This window comes from Peromyscus eremicus, chromosome 8a (assembly GCF_949786415.1).
Source record: "Peromyscus eremicus chromosome 8a, PerEre_H2_v1, whole genome shotgun sequence".
NCBI lineage: Eukaryota > Metazoa > Chordata > Mammalia > Rodentia > Cricetidae > Peromyscus > Peromyscus eremicus.
The window spans coordinates 43285643-43299861 of NC_081423.1; positions in this window are offsets into that span (position 1 = coordinate 43285643).

The following is a 14219-nucleotide window of genomic DNA, read 5'->3' on the forward strand; positions in this document are numbered from 1 at the left end:
AACATGACAGCCTCCTCTCTACAGCTTCAGTCCCATCCAAACGTCCCCTCTGTCTGGATGAGACCTTTCCTGCATGGTTTCCCGGTCCCTCCTCCAACTGCTCTGAACATGTCTACAACCTGCACATGATTGTTCATCTCTGTGTCACAGATCCTAGCTTAGAGACGGAAAAGGATGCTTGGAGATGATGAAACCGAGGCCACACTGACACACAATACACCCGTGTTTCCATATCCAGATTATTCCCCCTTTGTACCCCAAAGGCAATCTTATCTTTTTCCTCACCCTATCATTCCCCACAGCCCAGCTCTGCCATCCAGTTGTTGGGGCAGTTAAGGCAGAACCTTAAACCTACATGCCTACCTTCTGACAAAGTGCTGCAGCCATGCCCATCCTGCACTTTAGTACATAATTTCATTGCTGAACCACGGACAAGGGAAACTCAGATGACCACAGGGCCTTTGCATTTGCCATACTTGCTGCCCACCATGCTCTTTCCACGACGATCACTCCTTCCTTTCGATTTCTATCAGAGGTTACCACCCTGACCACTTTCTCAGTATTCTCCATCCCCACTCTATGTGATCTACGGCTTCAGTTTTGGGGCGCTGGTGTTGATTGTTTGGTTTTGGCTGTGCTGAGGATGGACCGTGCTTGGCATGTGCACCTCAGCCCTTCTGCCATCACCGTGCTGCTCTTAGGACTTCCGCCCAGTGTCTCTTGTATTCTGTTTACACAGTTGTGTACTGTTGTCTCCTAGCCTGAGGATCTTCAAAGCAGGGCCTGCTCTTGAGAGCTGCATCCCTGGGAACCGAAACACAGTCGAGCCTTAGTAACCCAAAGTAACTCCATGTCAAAGGAGTGACTGTGGACTAATATGAGGTGTGCTCGCCCTCACAGCCTGCTGTTTACACAGCAGGAAGCTGAGGCTCAGAAAGGTGGGGTGACCACCTCCCTTTCCAGGACCACACGGTCAGAGCAGCAGACAGCAGAAACCATAGCCCTCTCCCCCAGCTCCTTCCTACCCACCCTGACTCGGGGCCAGCATCCCAGAGCCCCATCACACAAGAGCCCCATGGACATGCAGACCACACAAGCACTTTAGACACCACACCCATGGCCAGATGCCCACAGCACAGGTCCCAGCCTTGCCTGGGCAGAATTCTTTTTTCATTTAAAAGAAAGCCTGTTCATGCTCAGGCACATGGCTGGTGCCCTCAGGAATCCCACTCACATACCCATACCCACTCGCAAACCTGCAGGCTGACACCCCACAGTGGCAGGCTCTGGGACTAACGGGTACAGGACACCATAGGCCTGGGTTGCCATGACAACAGACAGCTCCACATCTTGGCTGTGAACACTGCCGGCCACATGGAAGCATGGGGGCCAGGCCGTGTGTCACTGCAGCTGTGGGTAGGCAGGAATGGTCTCTAGGGCACCCGCCCGCAAGGGCACAGGGCCTCTCTCCGCTGCCCTCATGAGGCCGCCCCTACTTTTTGTATGTCTGCTGTATGCACAAACTGTCACACGTCTTACTACATAATCCTCACGGTGTCTTTGCCAGATGAGTACTATGGAGAACCGGATTTCCAGATGGTGAGACTGAAGAGCCATGGGTCAAAGGACCCTGCCTTGCTTGGGGTCGCCAGCGCGTCTGTTGGACCATGGAGAGTCTCCCCATTTCCCGCCCTGCATCTGAGCCTGAATGTCTCACCAGGGCCCCCTGTCGTCCTTCCAGGCCATCACTCTGTGCACCCCATTCAGCCAAGAGTAGCCAAGGTCGGGTAGCTTTACCACGTGAGCTCCCTGTCCTGAGCATTCAAGGGAAGGCTGTGAGAGCTGCTGTGGAAAAGACCAACGATGAGGGAGGATATGCCACTGCCTGGCTGGCCTTGCAAAAAATTATTATTATTTTTTGTTGTTGTTTTTGTTTTTCGAAACAGGGTTTTTCTGTGTAGCTTTGGAGCCTGTCCTGGAACTCACTCTGTAGACCAGGCTGGCCTTGAACTCACAGAGATCCATCTGCTTCTGCCTCCCAAGTGCTGGGATTAAAGGCGTGTGCCACCACTGCTCGGCTCTAAATTAAATTGAAAATACCCTTTGAGTTGCAGTGTGTATGTGTGTGTGTGTGTGTGTGTGTGTGTGTGTGTGTGTGTGTACATCTTTTGAGACATGGCAACTATGCTAGCCTTAACTATGTCCCAGGACATGTCCCGGGTACTTCACAAATGCTGACTCGTAGAAAGCCTATAGCAGCTCCATTTTAGGAGCTGGGAAACTGAGTTGAAAAGTGATGCTCTGAGCTCGGACTGCAGCCACACTGCCCCTCGCCTGCAGAGCTCAGGAAGGGCTACCTCTGACAAGTCAGGGCATTTCCCAAAATTAGTTGGTGCAGGGGTTGACACAGGTGGCAACTTGCAGGGAGTTACAAGATGAGCGTTGGCCCGGACACATCGGCTGCCAGGAAGCACTGTGGCCCTCAGGATTCCTACTGCAGGGAGGGGCCGCTGGGAAGCCAGCCACCTTCCAGGTCTGACCCTTGCATGGCCCATCTGCAAAACTGGAAACATGCCTGTTCTCACCTGTCCATTGTTGTACGACACTCCTGGGCAGCACAGCCTCACAGAACTTTGGGTGATGTCGCCAATGGTAGCAACACGTAGCTTATGGGCTGTGGGAATGTTGCTAGAGTGAATAAACTACATTTTATTGTTTTTAATTAATTGGATTAAAAATAGCTCCATGTGGCTAATGGTACCGTATAGAGGGCAGAACTCTAGGGTCTAAATGAACACTTGATATTAATTTCAGTGTTGCTTACTTTTTGCCCATTCCTATACCTCATTCCGGTTTTGAGCGGACTCGGCCACCTGCATTTCCTCTCTAAGGGAGTACTAAAAGTCTCTCACCTTCCAGGAAGAGGTGTCACCAATTCCACTCTGGCCCTTCCAGAAGGGAGGTAACCACAGTCAGATAAGCCCCAGGATATTTGTATTACTCAGGGTGAAGGAGGGGACCTGATAATGGCGGAGATTCAGTTTCCCACCAGCCAATAGGGAAGATGGGGGTTGTTTGGCGTAGGACATAGGTTGACTTAAAGAAAATAAGGAGGCTCTTGGCCCGTCTGAGCTTTCTGTGAAGGTTATACCAGGCACCCGTGTGCCTGCTCCCTACTTCTGTGCCCACAGCCCATGTGCACGCACACAGTTCACCTCTTCAGCGCCCGGCCCAGCAGCTCAGATCATAGCAGGTTCTGGGCTACACACCTTAGCCACTTCCTTTTCCCGTACCTTTCCAAACAACCACCATGGTCAGGGGCCCCACTGGTCTGGAAGAATTAATGGCCCACACCCACCCTGCCTACTCTCACGCCCCAGCTGTGGGGGGAGTCCAGGACAGTAGCTGAGAAATTTTAAAACACAGCTGTTCTTGTTTCTAACCGTCCCTGGCCGCTGAGGAAACTCTGCATTCGGCGCCTTACAAAGTGAGATGTATTCTCTCACCATCAAGAGCAGCAGAGGCACAGTTGGTATCAAGGGGCAGAAATCAGTGTGGCAGTGGGGTCTTGCTTCCTGCAGAGGCTCGGCTCACCCTGGCCATGTCCGCTTCTCCGGCCTACCCCGTGCTCCTCGGCCATTGCTGTCTCATCCCCAATCCCACATGGCCTCCTCTTGTGTGCCAGGCTTCCTTCTGCCCCACCCCCACCCTTCCCCTCCATCTCACTCTGTCTTTTCTTTTTCGCTCCACTAATTCTGCGGTTGAGTTTCCCTTATCTGGGGTGATCGCAAGGGCAGCACATTTGGAGTGCAGCGGACAAGGCTTACCCTGAGGACACTGCCTTTGTGACCGTGGTGTCTCCCCTGCTAGGTAAGCATTCTGCTCTCCTTTTGAGACAGTGTCTCACTCTGTAGCCCAAACTGGCCTTGCGCTCAGTCTGGCCTCTGCCTCTACTGCTGTTTCTGGAGAGTGCTGGCAGCACATATCTGCGTCACTGGGTGCCACTGCACTTGACTGCCTGTCCCTTACAAAGACACTATAATGACATCACAGCACATATCTGCGCCACTGTGTGCCACTGCACTTGACTGCCTGTCTCTTACAAAGACACTATAATGACATCACAGCACATATCTGCGCCACTGTGTGCCACTGCACTTGACTGCCTGTCTCTTACAAAGACACTATAATGACATCACAGCACATATCTGCGCCACTGTGTGCCACTGCACTTGACTGCCTGTCTCTTACAAAGACACTATAATGACATCACAGCACATATCTGCGCCACTGTGTACCACTGCACGCCTGTCCCTTACAAAGACACTCTAATGACATCAGGGAGCCTCCAAAACTCAGGATCATCCCTATCTCAAGATCCTTAATCACATCTTCAGAGACCCTTTTGCTGTAGAAGGAGACGTGTCCAGGCTCAGGCATGGCTGCCTCTGAGGTGTTTTTCAGGCCTATGGCAGTGAACAACATAAAGGTTGAGTCCAGATCCTACATAGCCATCTTCCTATACTCTCTGTAGCTGTGACCAGTCATATAACCCGGTGGGCATATACAGCAAAAGACCTCAGGGACCCCAGAACCCTGACACCATAGATCTATGAGTCTGTGGTCCCAGCCTGGTAAGAGCCCCCAGATAGACAAAGTTTCAGAAAAATAAGAGACTGAGACAGGGCCCCGAGGGGACTGTGCAGAGCCCTAATACAACATCTCATTCTTCTCCCCACTGTCCTTTTACTAGTTTTCTGTTGATGTGATGAAATACCACGATAAGGCAATTGGTAAAAAGGAAGGGTTTAAGTCAGGTATGGTGGCACCCATCTTTAATCCCAGCACTCGGGAGGCAGAGGCAAGTGGATCTCTGTGAGTTTGAAGCCAGCCTGATCTACAAAGCAAGTTTCAGGACAGCCAAGGATATTATGCAGAGAAACCCTACCTCAAAAACCACAGAGAGAGAGAGAGAGAGAGAGAGAGAGAGAGAGAGAGAGAGAGAGAGAGGAAGAAGAAGAAGAAGAAGAGGAGGAGGAGGAGGAGGAGGAGGAGGAGGAGGAGGAGGAGGAGAAGGAGGAGGAGGAGAAGGAGGAGGAGGAGAAGGAGGAGGAGGAGAAGGAGGAGGAGGAGAAGGAGGAGGAGGAGAAGGAGGAGGAGAAGGAGAAGAAGAAGAAGAAGAAGAAGAAGAAGAAGAAGAAGAAGAAGAAGAAGAAGAAGAAGAAGAAGAAGGGAGGAGGAGGAGGAGGAGGAGGAGGAGGAGGAGGAAGGGTTTGTTTTGGCTTACAGTTCGAGAGGGTTAGATTTCATGATTGCCAAGTAATGGCGTAGCTGCCGGAGCAGGAAGCTGAGAACACACATCTTGTACCACAAGCAGGAAGCAGAGAGGGTGAACTGGGAATGGCACAAGGCTTTGAAACCTCAAAGCCCACCCCCAGTGACGTACTTCCTCCCGCAAGGCCATGCCTCCTAAGCCTTCCCAAACAGCACCACCAACTGGGGGCCAAGTGTTCAAATGCCTGAGGCTCTGGAGAACATCTCATTCAAACCAACATGGCCTTCCCTGGCCCGTCAGAAAACTGGGGCTGGCAGAGTCCTCTGTGCAGCATCGCTTCAAAGCAGCTCCTTTGAGCAGTCCTCATTAGCTCCACGCTACAGAGGGTCGAGGTGTCTGCTAGATAAGTGGAGCGACACACCCCAGTCACATAGCAACAGCTGGCAGCAGGGGAGCCTCTTGGGTTGATTCGGGCACCCACCTTCTTGGGGTCTTAGGCTGTGAGCCCCCTGGAGGGGGTGCAGAAGGACAGAGAGACTCTGAGGGCTGAATGAACTGGCTGGGTTCCTTCTGGCTTCCAGAGGAAAATACCTAGCAGTGGAATCTGATTGGGTTTCTTTTTGCAGGTGCAGGACAGACTCCAGCACTGTACGTCCCCAACCACAGGTGTTTAGCAGGGAATGTCCGAGCTGAGTTCCACATTCTCACTGCCAATGTCGCTCAAGAGCCGCCTCAACCCCAACTACCCTTTATCTGCTGTCCCCCTCTCTATTCCCTCAGGAATGAAGAAGGTGGGCAATCTGAGTGGAACAGGGCACCGTTATTTCTAGGAAGGTAGGAAAGTGGAAATGGGGTGGGGCCCTGAATAGGAGCCTGGGGCCTTCTTGCCTCTAATGATGGCTGGCTATGAGCCAGGCTGGTTAGGCCCTGGCAGAATGGAGAAGGTTCCAAGCAGCCCAGGCAAGAGCACTCAGAGAGACCCGCGCCTTGTATTGGCCAGCAACATCTCCCTGGGAACGCCCGGGCCTCTAACAACAGTTAGAGGTGGTGCCGCCTCACACAGGCTCATTGCCAGACACTAGACTGAGCACTGGGGAGGGCCCTATGCTGCTTTTCTCGTCACACACAGGGAAATCCGATCCATTCAACCTTCCAAATATATTTGCAAGTTGAAGGTTTTCATAGGCAGCATCCGCACCAGGCACACCCTTTCCATGCCTGCTGTCCCGAAGCGGTGCCCACTTAGCCCACCTTCCCTGTCTTCCCAAACCCACCCCGGCCCCATGTCTGTTGTCTCCACAGGAGTCAGGGAGCACCATGAAGACCTAAGGGAGAGTGTGTCCGGAGGGACGTGCTCCTCACTCAGCCCTCACTGCAGCCACACGAGCCTTTCCTGACCCTCTCTGACCTTGTCCCTCCCCTTCTGCAGCTCCATAGACCCCCTTGCTGCTCCTCATGCACCCCTGTTCTGGGACCTCTTGGACTCACTAGTCCTTCTCACAGACGTGCTCCTCCCTAGCTCTGATCAGAGCTCACTCCCCTCTCACCAGCGCTGGCTGCCTGCTTGTTCTCCCTCTCCTCTGCGTCTTCCAGCAGATACAATCATCCGTAGCCATTCATTCATCTGCTCTATCTCTCCCACTGCTGACTCCCATTAGAGTGTTGGCTCCCTGAAGGAACAGTGCTCTCTGCTTTGATTACTGTCTCTCCACCTAGCTAGGCATCCAGTGCATAATATGTCCCAGACAAAGGTGGCCCAAGGACGGGCATGCAGCTGACCCATCCGAGCACCTGGCTCTGGGACTCTCCTCCCCACAGTCTGACCCCGGCCTCTGGGGCACCGCACAGCACCTGTACAAGTATGTGCAGCCACCTCATCCACACCCGACCAGCTGCCCTTCCAGCCAACTTATCACAGACGGCTTTCCTGATGGGGATCAATAGAAAACCTTTTATCTCCTTCCCTGGTGGCGGCTCAGACTCAGGTCGGAGCATAGCCAGCTCCTGTTACTATGGTGACCCTCCTGGTCCTCACTGCCTCCCTCCCATCTTTCCTCCCATCCCTTCTCCTCCCTACTTCCCAGATCCCTGCCTCTGCTCCCTCCTCTCTCCATCCCACAGCTCAGTGCCAGCCTTCTCTACCTCCGGAGAGGCTGATGGAGCCTGTTCACAACTGACCCGCAGACCGGAGGCTGGGAAGGAGCTGCTGGGGTTGTTGGGGGCTCTGGGGTCCAAGCCTGACCTTGCTACCACTCAGAATTGGTCAAACGGCTCCGGTGCTCAGTTTCAGCTCTGATGTGTTCTGTCATTCCTCACTTGGGTGATGATCTGTCCCTGCTTCTGTGCAGATAATAGTGTCCTCTTAGGGAATTGCTCTGAGCATCCTGGAAGCATGAACTGTAAAGCGCAGAGCATACAGCCAGCCTGTGGTCCAGCTGAGGAGATAGCCTTTGTTGATAAGCTTCATGCTTAGTACAGCCTGGGGATAGAGGACTGTGGTGGTGAAGCAATATGAGAAATGCAGTGACAGACTCCTCTTCACCATCTCAGGCATGGCTCACCAGCCTGCCTTCCTCCCTTGGTCCTTGAGGGACTGTAAGTTGGGGAAAAGGTGGGGGAGCAGGCGCTTTGGCCCTCCATGGGGCTCCCTATCTATGGCCTCCAGCTTGCAGGTCATGAACAGTTGGCCCTCAAGTCACTGTGCCCCTCCCCCACCTCTGGGGCACGCTTGCTTCTTCCTGCCTGGAGGCTGTGTCTGCACTTAGCCAGAGCAGACCCTCAGGGTGGCTCCTGACAAGGTGCTGGGGCTCTGAGGGAGAGAGGCAGTGAGAACTTCAGATCTACCACTGCTACCCCTTTTGACGGAGACTGCATGCTTGTCTCAGCCCTGTGGATGGTCCCACAGTTAGCAAAAGGCTACCGAATGTGTGGTTGAACAGGGTTCTCAGGCTCAGGAGACAGTCCGGCTCATACAAGGGCAAGCCCTAACTACAGTTCCGTGGTCCCAGAAGAAAGAAGCCTGCAGAGAGGAGAGACGACACAGAGGACATGTGATGGCCATGCTGACAGAAACTAGGGGCTGTGGGGATGGGAGGAAGGACCAGGCCGAGGACACTGGGCGGTAAAATTGAGGTTTGCAGGAGTTAGAACCCCACAGGGAACCTGCCACCCACATTTTGACCTGACTCTCAGACTCTAGAACTGAAAGAGAAGAAATTAATGCTATTTCAAGTTGCAGAGTGTGGGATGACTGTCATAGTAGCCCCAGGAAGTGCAATCCTGGCTAGCCCTGCCCCTACAGGAACACAGGACCTGGAGAGTTCCCACTCCCCAGCCCAAAACAGTGTCACCTGGAGTAGTCAGTAAGAGCCCAGTTCAGAAAAGCAAACAGAGCTGTGGCTTGTTTGTCTGAGACAGCAGTTCAGTGTAGTCAAGGCTGTTCTGGAATTCATGATCTTCCTGTTGCAGCCTCCCAAGTGTTGTGAAGACAGGAACGGACCACCATGACAGCAAATGATGATGTTAAAGAAAAAAAGAAGAAAACAAAACTATTTTTCACTGGGCGGTGGTGGTGCACACCTTTGATCCCAGCACTTGGGAGGCAGAGGCAGGTGGATCTCTGAGTTCGAGGCCAGACTGGTCTATACAGTGAGTTCTAGAACAGCCAGGGATACACAGAGAGATCATGTCCTGAAAAAAATCAAAAAACAAAACAAAACAAAAATGGTTTTTCGAAATTTATTTTCCAAGGCTCGAGGAAGACAGCATTCCTGCCCTCCTGAGATTCATAGCCTGGAGAGAAGGACTCAGGAAGAACGATGATTAGAGAGCTCTGAGACATGTTTGCATGCACTGCCTAGGGAGCCAGGCTTGATTTCACCAGAGGAGGTCTGGGAGGGCCTCCTGGAGGATGCCACTCTTGAGCCAAACCTGAAAAGTAAGGACAGGAGCAGCCAAACAAAGCAACCAGGGAAAGACATCTGGGACATAATAAAAACACATGCAGGGACACTTAGAATGTGAGAAGACTGCAGGGCCTTCTGTGGGGACGGAGCCAGGAAAAGGGTGTGTGTGGAGCCAGACCAGACTTGGAGGCCTTCAGGGTGGGGCACCAGAAGGGGAGGAGAAGAACCAGGGCAGAGACCAGTTTTACAGGATACAGTTAGAAGACCAAAGAGTGACATCAAATTCTCCCCAGAGCATTTCAGAGCATCCTGGACATGGTAGCAACTTCCTGTAGAAAGGGCAAGGAAGGGGTTCTCCCCCATGTCAACGACCATAAGGACAGTGGGCGCTGAAACTGAGCAGCTGGGGTGAGATGTGACTTGGTGGTAGAGGCTTGCAGGGCATGTGTAAGGCCCTGCATTGTTCCTAGAACTGCTAAATAAATAAATGACAAAACAGAAAGTAGAATGCTTGCTATCATAAGCCAGGGATGCATGGAGCACGAATGGGCTCACTCAGACTCTGCGTTTTCTCCTAGACCGGGACCAGAGTAGCGTACAGGGCGTAGAGTTGGGCCTGGACACAGGAAAAGAAGGCACAGGAGGAGGCTATTAAGCGCGCAAATGAAAATTTGCTTGTGATGGTTTTTGTTAAACCTTGCTATTATTCACAAAGGAAAGAAAACACATGTTTTGTTTGTGGTGCGACAGAATCTCACTTTGTTGCTCAGACTGGCCTTGAACTTGTAGTAATCCCCTTGTCTTAGGCTCCCCAGTGCTGGAATTACAGATGTGCAACTCTACCCCGATAACCCCTCTACTTAAAGGGAGCTGTCTTGGTAGCGTATATCCTGAGGACTAAGCTTAGCTGGCTGGAGCCTAGAGAACAGGGAGCCTCAGTGAGGAAGGCTGTGGTCAGGAACCAGCAGTCTGGGAGGTTTCACTTCTGGAGCTGACAGAAGGAGATGCAAGATGACCATGGGATCTTTTCTATGCCTTCTTGGAAAGCTTAAACATTTTGTAATTACAGACTGGGGTGTGCCTGACATTCCCCAGGCCTCCAATGAAGCTTTTCTGACATGCAAGTCATTTCTAATCTGTCCCAGGATCTCTGTCTTTCCAGCCAGCTTCAGTTCCTTTCACTGCCTCTGTTTGCAGGCTTCCATCAATGGGAAGCTCGGACTCTCTCCTGAGATAGTCTGTGGCTCTCAGCGAATAGCCTCGACCATGGGAAACGCTTCTCTATAGGGCTAAAAATTGTTCCAGATCCTTCTGTCTGGTGAAGCTGCAGTTTGTTCATGAGTTACCCTTAAGTGTTATTTATATTTATATATTTATGTTTATATGTCCTTATATATTTTAATATTTTTATATATTTATGCCCTAACCATAGGTATTATTTATATTTATATATTTATGTTTGTGGTGCTGGGGTAGACCCCAGGGGCTCATATATTATGCAACTTATTTACCTCTGAACTATACCCCAAACCCTACCAAATATTATTTATATGAATAAAACAACATCGGTTCCCTTCAAGCACACCTGTAACCCTATCTTAGAGATAGGAGGACCAGGAACTCAAGGCCTGTTCAGCTATGTAGTGAGTTTGAGGCTAGCCTGGGCTGCATGAGACCCTATCTCAAAGAGAACAAGCTAAGGGATGGAGAGATAGCCTAGTGGTTAGGAGAACTGACTGCTCTTCCAGGGGACCTGGATTTAATTTCCATGTACCCACATGGCGGCTCACAACTATCTGTAAACTCCAGTTCCAGGGGATCCAGCACCCTCTTCTTCCATCCTCCATGGGCTCCAGGCCCCCACGTGATACACAGACACACATGCAGGAAAAATGACCTGACACATAAAGTTTATATATATATATATATATATATATATATATATATATATATATATATATATATATAGAGAGAGAGAGAGAGAGAGAGAGAGAGAGAGAGAAAATTTAAAAAGAAATAAAAGAATAGACTACAGAAGACCAATTCAAGCTGATGACATAAAAAGGTGAAAATACTTGGGCTGGAAAGATGACTCGGTAAAGCCCTTGCCACATAAGCACAAGAACCTGAGTTTGGATCCCAGCACTCAAGGGAAACCTGGGCATGGCATTGGAGCATGGAGACAAGCAGGGTCCTGATGCTTGAAGGCCAGCCAGTCTAGCCAGTCAGTGTGCTCTGGATTCAGTGATGCACTCTCTTGAAAAAGAAAATGAAGTGGAGGGTCTGGAATGATAGTTCAGTGGTTAAGAGCATATATTGCTCTTCTAGAGGACCCTATTTCAGCTCCCAGCACCTAATGTAGGCAGCTCACAACCTCCTATGATTCCAACTCCAGGGGGGATGGGATGCTTCGGTCCTCCACAGGCACTTGCACTCATGTGCACATACCTACACACAGACACACACACAATGAATTTAAAATAAATATTTTTCAAAAATAAGATGAAGATTGATACTCAACACCAACACCTAGCCTTCACTGCATACATATACACATGTGCACTTGCACAGACATATGTGCACATATACAACACACACACACACACACACACACACACACACACACACAACTGAAAGTCCAGAGTTTCTTCTCTAAGTCTCTCTCCTTGGTGTCTAATCTTAAGTCAGTCTCTCTCTCCTCTCTCTTCTCTGTCTCTGTCTGTCTGTGTGTCTGTCTCTGTCTCTGTCTCCAGAATCTTGGTCTAGAGCTGTAGCTCAGTAGGTAGATGGCTTGCCTAACATGCCAAGACCCTGGATTAAATCCCTAACACTGCATAAAACCAGGCATGGTGGTACACAAGATCAATCCTGGACTTTACTACATGGTACATTGGAGGCTATACCGGGCAACACAGAAAGACTTTGTCTCAAAAACCATAGAGAAAGAAATATATAAATTCAGGCTGGAGAGATGGCTTAGTAGTTAGGAGCACTGGTTGCTCTTCCAGAGGTCCCAGGTTCAGTTTCCAAAACCTTTATGGCAGCTCACAACCACCTGTAACTTCAACACCTTCTTCTGGCCTCCGTAGACAATGCATCCAATGGTACATAGACATAAATGCAGGCAAAACACCCATACACTGAAAATAAATACTTTTAAACTAAAACTATAAATACATTAAATAAATGAGAATTGGGGCTGGAGAGATGGCTCAGAGGTTAAGAGCACTGTTTGTTCTTCCAAAGGTCCTGAGTTCAATTCCCAGCAACCACATGGTGGCTCACAACCATCTGTAATGAGATCTGGCACCCTCTTCTGGCCTGCAGGGATATGTGCAGACAGAACACTGTATACATAATAAATAAATAAATCTTAAAAAAAAAAAAAATAAAAAAAATAAATAAATAAATGAGAATTGAATAAGTAATATGATGGATGGATAGATGGATGGATGAATGGATGGATGGGTAGGTAGACAGATGAGTAGGTTTGTGGATAAGTAAACAGATAGATGAGTTGGTGGGTAGATGGATCAGTGGATAGACTACTAGATGGTTGGATAGATGTGAAGATGGATGGGTGGGTAGGTGGATGGGCTAGTCAATGGATGGATGGATGGATAAATGGATGGGTGGGTGAATAGATGAGTAGAGGATCTTAGTGATGCTTGTCTGGGCCTGGTTTCATCAGCCTGAATCTCCTGAGCAGCATCCCTGGAAATGGATCCAAACCTCCCGACTTCCTGTGGTGCTCCCAGAGCTAGGCAGTCCTTTCAGATCTTCCTCCTCTTTTTCTGCTGGAGATCAGAGGCCTTGCAGGAAGCCAAAGGTCTTTCCTTGCTCAGCTCCACAGTCGCTGCCCCTGCCCTGATAATGCTTGCTCCTTTTCTTCACTGCTCAGGGACTTCGACAAAACACAACTTAGGAGAGAAAGGGGCTCGTTCAACTTATGGTTCCAGATGATGGTCAGGCATTGTAGGGAAGCCAAGGCCAGATCCCAAAGTGGCTTTCTCATCACAGCCACAGACAAGAGCAGAGAGAAATAAAGCATGCATGCTTACATGCTTGCTGTCCTCAGTTAATTTTCTTCTCTTATGCAGCCCAGGACCTCACGCCAGAGGAATGGTGGCACCCATATAGAATAGCTGCCAGCTGGGTTTTGTGGGGAGTGAGCAGGTATGGCTAGCGGTATGAGCTCAACAGTATTAAAATTCTTTTAGCTTGAGAAGTCAGAGGTCTCTGGAGTGCTGGGGAGGTGGCAGGTTTGGGGCAAGGAGTGTCCTCTGAAAGCTTCCTGACAGCTATGTATAAAGAGACAGTGGGTTTCCTGCCCCCTCCTCAGGGTCTATCTTCTTTGCAAAATAGCGATCATGAGAATAAAATTCACTGCACATAGTAGGTGCTAAATAAATTCTAGCTACATGCCCATGAACGGCAGTCCTAATGCACACTACATTCTGTCAGGGCTTCCAAGAGCAGCCTGGAGTCTTCATACAGGAGCTTGTGTCCCAGAATACAAGCGGACAGTGTGTGTGACCCAGAATCACCACTCTAGATACAAGCGTGACCCTGGGCTCTTTCCCTCCTCAATCCCGGCATCCTCCTTTGAACAAGGAGAAGCTTGCCTCTACCTTGGCTCTCAAGTGTGGCCTTGTAAGCACTCTTGGTAATCTTTTGTATGAGCCAGTGATAAACCTGGTCCTTTTTGTTTGTTGCTTTGTTTTTGAAAAGGATCTCTCTACATAGCCCTGGCTGTCCTGCAACTCACCATGTAGACCAGGGTGGCCCTGAGCTCACAGAGAACTATAATGCCTCTACCTTCCAAGTGCTGGAATTAAAGGCCAGTGATAAGCTTGGTTCTTAACCAGACAGATCTCCACCTCTTTCTCTGGTTTCAGCTAACAGCCTCTCTGCCTCTCTAGACAGGAAACATTACCTCCTTTTGTTTAACAGAAAACAGAGGAAGTTCAAGGCCACACAGATAACCAGTCTTAGGATAGCTGGGGGAAGGTGTCTCAAATTCAAAAGCCTAGGGAGGT